The sequence below is a fragment of the Cervus elaphus genome, chromosome 19 (genome assembly GCF_910594005.1).
Source record: "Cervus elaphus chromosome 19, mCerEla1.1, whole genome shotgun sequence".
NCBI classification, from domain to species: domain Eukaryota; kingdom Metazoa; phylum Chordata; class Mammalia; order Artiodactyla; family Cervidae; genus Cervus; species Cervus elaphus.
Window position 1 is genome coordinate 82,866,217 of NC_057833.1, and position 12,636 is coordinate 82,878,852.

General features: G+C 42.7%; 1 pseudogene; it reads right to left on the reverse strand.

Moving 5' to 3' along the window:
• Window positions 1-10,725: 10,725 nt before the first annotated feature.
• On the reverse strand, window positions 10,726-11,346 carry LOC122675350 (annotated as a pseudogene).
• Between the last annotated feature and the right edge of the window lie 1,290 nt (window positions 11,347-12,636).

Sequence of the window (12,636 nt, forward strand, 5' to 3'; positions counted from 1 at the left end):
CTACATCTGTGTCTTCCTTGATTTCTTTCATCAGTGTCTCATGGTTTTCTGAATACACATCTTCTGTCTGTTTAGGTAGGTTTATTCCTAGGTATTGTGCTCTTTTTGTTGCAGTGGTGAATGGGATTGTTTCCTTAATTTCTCTATCTGACTTTTCATTATTAGTGTATAGGAATGCAAAAGATTTCTATTAATTTTATAAACTTCATAAAACTCATTCTCTATTTCTTCTTCAAATTTGACATTTTTTTCTTATTTTGTTGTGTGAAGTATTTCATCTCTCTAAATATTTTTTCTTTTTTTTTTTGAATAATTTAAAAAAATTTATTATTATTTTTTAAAAATTTATTTATTTTAATTGGAGGGTAATTACTTTACAATATTGCAGTGGTTTTGGCCATATATTGACATGAATCAGCCATGTGTGTACATGTGTTCCCCATCCTGAGCCTCCCTCCCACCTCCCTCCCTATCCCATCCCTCTGAGTCATCCCAGTGCACCAGCCCTGAGCACCCTGTCTCATGCATTGAACCTGGACTGGTGATCTGTTTCACATATGATAATATGCATGTTTCAGTGCTATTCTTTCAGATCATCCCACCCTCGCCTTCTCCCACAGAGTCCAAAAGACTGTTCTGTATATCTGTGTCTCTTTTGCTGTCTCGCATGTAGGGTTATCGTTACCATCTTTCTAAATATTTATTTAAAACTTTTTTCTTCTCTCTGAATTCTGTTTCTTTTAGGTTGTTAAATCTTTTTAGCTTCAGTTTGTTTGGGATTATTTGACCTGATCTCAACTCTTGCCATTCTGAGCATCCTTAAATGTTTGCACACATTTAAGATGATGCGTAAGGCTTGGTGGTTGGACTGTTTTTTTTTTGGAAGGTCAGGCAGGGACTTGTATGTCATGTTGGGGGGACTTAAACTTTAGAGAGCTTTCTCTTGAGTCAGTTTTTCCAGTTTCCAGAATATTCTCCAGCTTCCTGCCTGGATATAACCCAGCCATTAGCAGCCTGCAAGCCAAGCTGGGGTGGAGAGAGGGCTGGGAATTTCATAATGAAGCTTCACTCCTACTTATCAGCATCCCTTGGTGTCTCCCCATCCAAAGCAAGTCTGACTCAATCTCTTTGGAGCAAACCTATTCAGTTTCATGTCTGTGCAGCATGAGGAGGGACTCTATGTCCATATCAGTCAGGATAGGTTTTGATAACAACACTGAAATTTCAGTGACTTTAATGTTTGTGTCTCAGTCTCTGGAGTCTCACACCGGGACAGTTCCTTCTCCCCCAGAGTCCAGGCATGGACTCCTGGGGAAAGACTTGGAGCAGCCGTTCCATCCTCTTCCTTTTGGTCGAGTTGCAGTTGTATTGGCGTGTGTACTATACCAGGTAGCTCAGGCATCCATCCACCTAAGCTGATCTCATCAAGTCATTCTCTTTTCCCCTTGCCAGCAATTGGTTTAAGGATGATTTAGGAATAGGCCTGTCACCTATTTTCAGCAAATAAGACATGAGAGGAGGTCTGCTGGAAAAGGACTCCTCACTGAAATAGGAGATACCTTGAAGAAATGGTCCTTCTTCTTATCTGATCATGTAGCCGGGAACCACAGCAGTCAGCTTGTGACCATGAGGGGAGCTGGTCTCCGAGAAGAGAGGTATACGCTGAGAATGTCTGAAAGGAGAGAATGGAAGAACTTGGGACCTTGATTACACCATAGAACCCCTGCATTAACCCACCAGACAACTACCTTACCTGGAAGCCTCTTGTAAGATGAAGTGATAGATTTTACCTGTTGTCTAGGGTCATTAACTTGTTCCTTGCACCTGGAAGCCTCCTAACTAGGTAAGTATCCTTGGGAGTGAGTAAACTGTAGCCTCAGCTTCCAGATCTGGGTGTATAATTAAAACAGGGAGGTAGGCTCAGGGTCCAAGCTGGGTACAGTCTTGATCTGGGGAATGATACACCCTGGGCCACACAGTTAGAGCCAGACAAGGGACAGGAGTGTGAGGTGGTGGTCCTAGTGGTTAGGGCTCATGCTGTGGAATCTGAGCTTTGCCACTTGCTTGTTAGGTGAACTTGCTGAGCTGCTTCATGCCCTGTTTCTTCATTTGTGAAATGGAAGTGGTCACAGTAAATTCCTTCTAGGGTTGTTGAGATTGTCAAATGAGATAACACCTATTGAGAGCTCAGAGTTGTGCCCATGACTGTCAGGACCCCCTGAGTGTGGAGCCATTATGTCCTCTGCATAAGGGATGCCCAGTGATTAGGGCAGGACCAGGGGATGTCAGATAGTAAAGAAATCACCTGTAACACAGGAGAGAATTCCATGGACAGAGGAGCCTGGTGGGCTACAGTCCACGGGGTTGAAAGAGTCAGACACAACTGGGTGACTAAGCATACATGCACCTTTCTCCCAAAGGTGGTAGGAAGGGATCTTCCAACAATTTGAAGTATCATCAACCTGCAGAAGTCATAATTTTGAAGATTATCAATAAAATACATTAGACCAGCCATTCTCAAACCTGTGTATGCATCAGAACCATCTAGATGGCTTGTTAAGCATAGTTTGCCAGTATGCACCCCAGGTTTCTTTCTCAGTCAGTTTGGGTGAACTTGTAGATTTGCATGTCTAGGACGTTCCTAGATGATGTCAGTACTGCTAGTCTGGGGACAACAGTTTGGGGACCAGTGTGATAGAGGAGGCTGGGGGTGGGGAGGCAGAAAGAGCATGAGGGAAAATCATTTGAGGTTGATGTCTTTTAAAGACATAATTTAGTAAAAATTATGTTATTATGGAAAAAATGTAAACATATATAAAAGTAGAGAGGTTTATAGTGAGCCCTCGTGTACCCATTACTCAGCTTCATCTTACGTCCACAGGTGTCTTCTTTAAAATTTTGATTTTATATTGGATTATCGTTGATTTGCAATGATGTGTTAGTTTCAGGTATATGGCAGAGTGGTTCAGTTATACATATACATGTATCTGTTCTTTTTCAGATTCTTTTCCCTTTAGATTCTAACAGGGTACTGAGCAGAGTTCCCTGTACTGTACAGTAGGTCCTTTTTGGGTATCTATTTTACATATAGCAGTGAGTGTATGTTAATCCCAAAAGCTTTTTGAGTGCTCCTTTTCTCTCCCCATAGCAAAAGCAGGATCCCTGGCCACATCTCAGGTATGCTCCCAGGGCTCAGAAAGAGACCACATCTTTGGGGTCCAACAGCATGGAAGGATGAGTTAATCAGATTGATTCTGGGGAAAGTCGTGGCTGGACATTTCTTGATATCTGCTATCAGCGTTGAACATTTCCACCCCTACCATGTGTGGGCAGCTGAGGTGGTCCCCTGCCAGTCAATCATTCCATCCACTGCACTGTGCCTGACTCTGTTGGTTGCTGAGGAAGCTGCAGTGAACCAGACCCACTGCAGTGGGGAGAGACGCCTGCACAGACAACAGGCTGAGTGGCTGGGAAGAAGCTTCTGCAGACGATGTCCCGGGAGGAGGATGCCCAACACCAGCTGTGGAGGCAGGAAATCTAGGGAGGCCCTCTTGTCATGTCACTGCTGCAGCAGCTCTTCAGGGCTCAGAGAAGATCCGAGCACACTTGTTGATGGGCCGTCTGTCTCTTGCTGTTAGAGTCCTCCCACACTTCTGAGCTCACGGTTCCTCTCTGTGCACCCATGAGGACAGCAGGGTCCTTCCCTCTCCACGCCAAGCCTGAGCCTAGCTGCGGTCTCTCTTGTGTGCGCACAGCTGGGGCTGGGGCAGTATTCTGGGAAAGGACTAGAGGTCAGCTGCTCTGGGATAAGCAGCGTCACAGCTCTCTATCCTGAATTTCCTCCCTTGTTAATCAGAGTCACTGGTGATGAATCACACCTCTTCAGCTCCAGGAGTTTCCCCTTCTCCAGGTTAATGGTAGAACAGAGGTGATTCTGGGATTGTCTGCCCGTGTGCATATTCAGGGCTGCTGTAGGAACCGTATTGGAAGCATATAGGAGCCACAGCTATATTCAGGGTTGTGTGTGTGCCCTGCCAGGAAGGCTGGGCAGCCAGAAAAGGGGGGACTTCTCTCTCTGGATGGTGTGGGAGACAGACCAACGCCAGAGGGGCTTGACCACTTAAAGGGTCCCTGGCACATATCTTACAGGGAACCCTGTGAGGTGGGGTGGAAGGAAGCTCACAACTGATGCTCTGCACATTTCCTCTTTTTAAAAAAAAAAAAATGCTCTGCATTTCCCAACCCTCTGATTCCCACCAGGGCCCTTTGATCAGGATCCTTCCTCCCCTGTCTAGATACAATCCCAGCAATTTATCATCATCTTTATTTTTAATTAAATTGCTGTCCCCTATTTAATATTTCCAATTAAGCTCCTAAAGCCAGATCCTACTTATAGGTCTAAATTTTATATTATAGGTTCTTCCAAAGGCTTTGTCATGGGAGCTTTTTTTTTTATTACTACTAATCCTCTATAATAAATAACATCAATTCCAATAATGCTACACTAGATACTTTCCCCTGACTCTTGTCTCCTTCCACATTTGTTATTGACTCAATTTATGTTCCTTTAAATCGGTTTCGGTCTGGGTGGCAATACTCTCATTTACTGACCGATCAATTTGAATTTGTTTTATAAGATTCCATTAATTACTGTGTCCAATTCCTTTCAGTGCTTGCAGCCCGCACATCCCTTCAATCTCTCTGAATTCCCTCCAGGCTCTGTGGCTGTGTATTTTCATGGCAATGGTGTCTTCAGTGTAGGCTGGTGAGCCCTCACATGCTTATACTATCAGATGTTTTCTGCCTTATTCCCAATAAGCTGCAGTGGGTGGAGTCACAGAGGGGCTACCTGATACCTTGGTCCTCTAGGTCTGACCGCTCCCCTGGTGAATCCCCTGGAAACCCCTCCCTGCAGAGAAGGGGGTGGAGGTTCAGAGTGGGGTCAGGCTCTGTGTAGGGGCACATGGGACTCAGGTGCCAGTCCCTTTCATACTCAGCTGGGTCTCCCCAAGTTTGGTCCTGTCTGCCGTCCATGTAGACCCAGCCCCGAGAAGACCATGGGCACACAGGATGGAGCCTCCCTCCCTGTGCCATTGGCCAGAGGTGAGGAGGTCACCTGAGTTTTAGTGAATTCCCTCCTTTTCCTTAATCTGAACTCCTCTCTTGGCACTGTGTTCAGAGCATAGGTGACAGCCCCTAGCCTCCTCTGCCTCTGCCATTGAGATGGTTATTCTGTGTTGCTTTACATCCTTTCCAGCTGGCTGCTTGTTTACAGGGAAAACAGGAGACTGGGCACCCAAGTCTTCTCTGCGACACTTAAACTTAACAAGTTCCGAGTGTGGGTTGGGTGAGTACCATGTCCCCAAGGTGCCACCTGCAGACTCACTGACAGCAGACTGCTGTGTCTATGCCTCCCCCTGCCCCGCCTCACCCATGAGTATTTGGATAAGCGATGAGATTCAGGTAAGGGCTGACCACTGTGGTGCTGGAGAAGACTCTTGAGAGTCCCGTGGACTGCAAAGAGATCCAACCTAAGAGAAATCAGTCCTGAATATTCATTGGAAGAACTGATGTTAAAGCTGAAACTCCAATACTATGGCCACCTGATGTGAAGAACTGACACATTGGAAAAGACCTTGATGCTGGGAAAGATTGAGGGCAGGAGGAGAAGAGGACGACAAGGATGAGAAGGTTGGATGGCATCATCGACTCAATGGACATGAATTTGAGTAAACTCTGGGAATTGGTGATGGACAGGGAGGCCTGGCGTGTTACAGTCCGTGGGGTCGCAAAAAGTCGGACACGACTGAGTGACTGAACTGAACTGAACTGAACTAATTGTCTGAAGCAAAATGAGAGCTGGCCCAGGGATTTTCCTCTTCCAGGACTCCAGAACAGACAGTGAAAAACAAGTTGGTTGGTGGAGTATGAAGTTCCAAACATGTGACCAGTGGCTAACCAGGGGAATGTGGCTGAGGGCTGGGGAGACTGTGTGAACACTTGCTGCCCAAGTCCCAGGCTATTCTGAAGCGGGAACTCAGATTTTCAACTTCTGTGAGGCCTGCTGGTTGGCAGTGATTCCTGTCCTAGACACCCCCAAGCACTTCCATATCCTCACAATGTCAGCCCTGCTACACACACACACACACACACACAAAATGTCAGCCCTGTTACACACACACACACACATGCTTTTCTTTCATTAGCTTGAGTGATCTTATTTCCTTGCAAAACAAAATAATAAGCCACCTTGAATAAGAAGTGACTTCCCAAAGAGTATTATCTACAGAAGACATGATAACACTCTTCTGAAGCCTCACTCCAATGTATCCTTGGAAAGAGCATCTTTGATTAGGGCAAAGACAGAAAGCCAAGGCCAATGACAGAATGAGTGTACATCAAGTCCACAAGGTTGGTTTAGGAGGAAAGACAAAAGGAAAGAAGTCTGTTTCCAAAAGAGCCTGGAAAGGTTTGTGTGCTATGAATTGGGAAGCTGCTTTATGATAAAAGGTGTTAAATATTTTGAGGCAGAAGTGAGTGCCTGAGGGCAAGAGTGAATGCAGTGGAGAGCCGTTGTTGTTGGAAGAGAGGTGACCATCTAAGACGTGACTCCCATCCACTGCTCCCTACTGGGCAGGGTTCATGGGGGTCATCCAGCCTGTTTGGATGTCTCCAGAGGTAGAGAGTGCTCTCCCTCCATCCTTCCTGAAGAAGCCTCTTTAATCAAAGCAGACAGTTTGTGGAAATCTGTTGGTTTCCCTGACAGACTTCTAGTCTCCCTTCTTCTGGAGGGAGCACCCAGGCTATTTTCTTTTGGAGAACCACCCCTCCTCCAATTTCAGTCCTTGTGGTTTGGGCAGGACTGAGCCCAGCTCTCAGCATCAGTGGTGGGCCAGTGATCCAAGCCTGGTGAATTATCCTGTTTCACACTGTGACCATAATGATTGGTTCACAAATGGACATGTGATTCAAGCTGTCCAGTAAAAGTCAGCCCTGAGAGTTTTGATGGAGCCCCTGAGAAGGAGCCACATTCATTCTCTTGGTTGTCAAACTGATAGAATCTAAGTCTGGTGCTTCTGTTGACCACTTTACCACCCTTGAAAGAGAGTATGTCCAAAACTGAAGCCAGCATAGAAAAAAACTATGGAATGATAGAGTGCCTGAAACCTATTTCTAGACTTTTATGTTATGTGAAAAATAGACTTTCCACATGGCTTAAGCCAATTTGTGTTTAGTTTCTGAGTTCTGAATGATATAGGAAGGTTTTAATTATTAGAGTTTTATTACTTTTTAAATTTATTGGAGTGACTTCCCTATAATATTCCTTTCTTAATCTTTATTCTGCCCTCTATGTCACATAGAAAACATCAATTTCTTCTTTTAAAGTAGACTTTATTTAAAGATATTATAGCTTGCCTGAATCTTTACTTCTGGAGTATAAACCTCATCAATCATTTTGTCTACTCTCCTTTTGGCAAGATTTCGAATCCCCTCACTATGCAGGTTAGCTTTTTCTAGATAAACTTGGTTTTCTAGTGTTCCTCTTAAATGTGGCTCTCACATCTGAACCTGGGATTCCAGGGGAGGCTACCTGTTCCTTACTAGGATGGACCCTCTACTTCAATGAATTCAGCTTGGCTTTATTCTGAAAGTATTTTTAAAAGAAGAAGGTATTTTTTTAAAGTATATTACAGGACTTCCCTGGTGGGCCAATGGTTAAGAATCCTCCTGCCAATGCAGAGGGCATGGGTTTAATTCCTACTCCGGGAAGATCCCACATGCTGCAGTGCAACTAAGCCCATGCTCCACATCTACTGAGCCTGTGCTCTGGAGCCAGTGGGCTACAACTACTCAGCCCGTGTGCCTAGGGCCTGTGCTCCACAACCAGAGAGGCCCACACACTGCAGTGAAGAGTAGCCCCTGCTCACCGCAACTAGAGAAAGCTGCATGAAGCAACAAAGACACACCACAGCCAAAAAAATTAAAAATAAATGAATCTTTTTTAAAAATAGACTTTATTCAGAGTTTCAGCGACTGGGATGAACTCTTGATACATTGAGGTTATGGTTATAAAGCCTCTGTTTTTTTTTACAACAGGTGATGAGAAGCTGGGTAATCTACTCTGCACTTAACCATTAGAGATGACTTCTGTTGTCACACAAAATGGAAACCTGCTTTTCCCCATTTACTAGCTGTCTAACCCTGAGAAAACTGTGTAGCTATCTTAGAGTCTTGCTCTCCAAGGTGTACTACAGATTTTAGAAACACAGAATCTTAAGCTCTTTCCCAGACCTACAAATCAGAATCTGCATTTCAACAAGTCCCCAGGGGAGCTGCATGCACCTTAAAGTATGACAAGCACTTTCCTGGAATAGAGCTTTGTTTTCCCCTGTGCACTTTTTAAAAAAGAGCTTTACTGTGACATGTTACATATCACATAATTCACCCATTTAAGCATCCAATTCACTGTTTTTTACTCTATTCACAGGATTGTGCAACCATTGCATGCATTCATGAGTGGTAAGTCACTTTAACCATGTCCGACTCTTTGCCATCCTATGGACTGTAGCCTGCCAGGCTCCTCTGTCTATGGGATTCTCCAGTCAACAATACTGGAATGCATTGCCATGCCCTCCTTCAGGGGATCTTCCTGACCCAGGGATCTGACCCGTGTCTTTTAACATCTCCTGCACTGGCAGGGAGGTTCTTTACCATTAGCGCCACTTGTGAAGCCCTGTACAACCATTACCACAACCTAATTTCAGATAATTTTTGTCCCCTTTTAATAAAAATATTCCCATACCTATTTACAGTCAATTTGCATTCCCCTCCTACTCCCAAGCCTTAGACTTGAGCAATTACTAGTCTACTTTTGCCTATGTATTTGCTTACTCTGGACATTTCCTGTAAATGGAATCATGCAATATGTGGTCTTTTGTGTGTGGCTTCTTTCACTTAGTATAATGCTTTCAAAATTCATGATGTTTTTTAATAGCATATATCAGTACTTCATTCTGTCTTATTGCTAAATAATGTAACATTGTCTGATGTACCATATTTGTGTATCCATTCATCAGTTGACAAACATTTGGGTTGTTCTCACTTTTTAGCTATTGTGAATAATGCTGCCATGAACATTTGTGTATAAGTCTTTGTGTGGATGTATGTTTTCATTTCTCTTGGGTATATACTTCCGAGTGGAATGGCTAGTTTCTTGTGGTGATCATACATTTACCTTTTGAGAAACTGCCAAACTGTTTTCCAAAATGGCTGCACCATTTTACATTGTCACTAACAACATGTGGGACTTCCACTTTCTTCAACTCCTCACAAACACAACTTGTCTTTTTATTAGTATTATTACATGTTCTTAGTGGGTGTAAAGTAGTATCTCCTAATAGTTTTGATTTACATTTCCCTAATGACTAACAATGGAGAAGGCAATGGCACCCCACTCCAGTACTCTTGCCTGGAAAATCTCATGGACAGAGCAGCCTGGTTGACTACAGTCCATGGGGTCGCGAAGAGTCGGACACAACTGAGCGACTTCACTTTCACTTTTCACTTTCATGCATTGGAGAAGGAAACGGCAACCCACTCCAGTGTTCTTGCCTGGAGAATCCCAGGGACGGCGGAGCCTGGTGGGCTTCAGTCTATGGGGTCGCACAGAGTCGGATACGACTGAAGTGACTTAGCAGTAGCAATGACTAACAATTTTGAGCATCTTTTCATGTACATATTGGCCATGTATCTTCTGTGGAGAAATGTCTTTTCAAATCCTTGCCCATGTTTGCATTGGGTTATTTTTTTTTTTTTTTAACTATTTAGCTCTAGAATTCTTTATTTGTTACAGATATAAGTTTCATATCAGATATATGATTTGAAACTATTTTCTCCCATTCTGTATATTGTCTTTTTACTTTCTTGCTAATGTCCTTGAAAGGACAAAAGTTTTTAATTTTGCTGGTATTCAATTTATCAATTTTCTCTTTTGTTGCTCATGCTTCTGGTGTCATATCTAAGGGTCTATTGCCAAATCTTAGGTCATGAAGATTTCAGTTGTCCTAGGACCACTAGTTGAAGGAACTCTTCTTTCCCCTTTGAATGGACTTGGCATCCTTGGTAAAAATCAATCAACCATTGATTTTATTTCTGGACTCTCAATTCTATTTCAGTGATCTGTATGTCTGTCTTATGCCAGCACCACACAGTATTGATTACTGTAGCGTTGTAGTAATTTTGAAATTGGGAAGTGTAGGTCTTTCAACTTAGTTCTTCGTTTTTAAGGTTGTTTTGACTTTTCTGTATATGTTAAATTTTTACATGAATTTTAGGATCAGTTCTTCAATTTCTGAAGAAATTGGCAGCTGACATTTTAATAGGCATTGCATTGAATCTGTAGATTAAATTGAGGAGGTATTGCCATCTTAACTATATATATATATTTTTTTTCCCCCACTTTTTAGCTGCTTTATTAACTTTGCATTTTTCTATGCAAATGGGTGAAATTCTACTGTTGATGGAAACTTAGATTGAGTGCCAAGGCAATCTCCAGTTAGTAGCTGGTAACACAGAACTCACCTGACACATGGAAATTACATAAGGTTCACAGCAAATGGACCAGTAAAGGCATTAACAAGAAAATGCAAGGATAAAGAGGACAACAGTGGGAATCACAGTAGTAATCTCATGGAAAATGGCAGGAGTCAAGGCTTAAAGGCAAAGTTAGTCATGATGGTCCTGGTGATTAGAGACCTCCCCCATAAGAATAGGAAGACACTTCCTCAATTGCAGCTCCCTGTTTTCTCCTAATTTCTCCCAACTCCTCTATGAAAATTTCCATATCATCTCCATCTCCACTGATCCCATCATTGTCCTGCCTACTGGATATGGCCCATGGGAAATTAGGGGCAAGTCTGTGAGCCTGTCACCCTCTATGATTTCCTGCTGACTGGTGGCATTCACCCCCCCGGCCCCCCTGCAAAGGGCAGTCTTCCTGTCCATTCTGCATGGGCTACTCCATTTCTTTCTTTTCCTAGTGGATATTATTCACCACGATGAGATATTTTCCCTGGTCATTTTTCTGGGCCTATCCTTGCTGTCTCCTTCTCCTTTTGATTCTTGCCACAAGTACCCCACCGCCATGCTTCATCCCACGGACCTGACCTGCTTGCCTCAGGTCTGAAGCAAGCCTGGTGTGAGGGAGCAGAGGAGAGCTGGTACCCAGACAGGAGTGACTACTACACAGAAGGCTGTGTTACTCTGCAGCTCCTGGTCACGTGAGGGCTTCACGTCCCCGCCGAGTTTGTCCCCAACTCCTACTTCTGGTCGCCATCTTAATAACATTAAGTCTTCCAAAAAATGAACGTGGTATGTCTTCTCATTTATTTAGCTCTTCTTTATTTTCTTTCAACAAGTCAAGTCTTACATTTCCTTTTTTTTTTAATTTTGTTAAATTTAAACCTAAGTATTTATTCTTTTGGATGCTATGGAATTGGTAAATGGAATTGCTTTATTAATTCCAGTTTAAAACTGTTTACTTTTGAATTGTTAGTGTATAAAAATATAGTTGATTTTTTAATACTGATATTGTATATTACCACATTATTGAATTCACTTTTAGTTCTAATAGTGTTTTAGTGGATTGTTTAGCATTTCTATAAACAAGACCATGGCATCTGAAAATGGACTTTCACTTCTTCCTTTCCAATCTTGATGCCTTTTATTTCTTTCTCATACCTAATTGTCTTGAAACTCCTGTACATGCTTTAAAAAATTTGTGAGAATGGACAACTTTATCTTGTTCCTAACCTTAGGAGACAGTGTTTAATCTTTCACCCATTAGTATGAAGCTAGTTGTGGGTTTTTCATAGATGCCCTGTAGCAGATAGAGGAAGTTCCTTTTTCTTCCTAGTCTGTTGAGTGCTTGTATCATGAAAGTGTATTGAGTTTTGTCAAGTACATTTTCTGCATTTGTTGAAATTATCTCATGGTTTCTGTCTTTATTCCATTAACATGGTGTATTGCTCGTGCTTGTGCTAAGTCACTTCAGTCATGTCTGGCTCTTTGAGACCCTATGGACTGTAGCCTGCCAGGCTCCTCTATCCATGGGATTCTCCAGGCAAGAATTCTGGAGTGGGTTGCCAGGCTCTTCTCCAGGGAATCTCCCCAACCTAAGGATTGAATCCACATCTCTTAGATCTCCTGCATTGCAAGCGGATTCTTTACCACTGAGCTACCAGGGAAGTCCAATATGGTGTATTATATTAATTGATTTTTGAAGGTTAAACCAACTTTGTATTCTTGGGATAATGCATTTTTTCATGGCATATAATTTTTTTATATGTTGCTGGTTTTGGTTTGCTAATATTTTGTTGAGGATTTTTATATCTTTAGTCATGCATCTCTTTAGGATTCTTTTGGTGTGTGCGAGTATGATGTACTTATCTGGTTTTGATATTGACTTAATAAAATGCGTTGAGAAATATTTCCTCCTCTTCTAATTTTCCTAAGAATTTGTGAAGGATTGGTATTAATTCTTCTTTAACGTTCAGTAGAATTCACCAGTGAATCCCTCTGCACCGGGACTGCTTATCTTTACGAGAAATTTTTAAATTACTTGTTTGATTTCTTGTC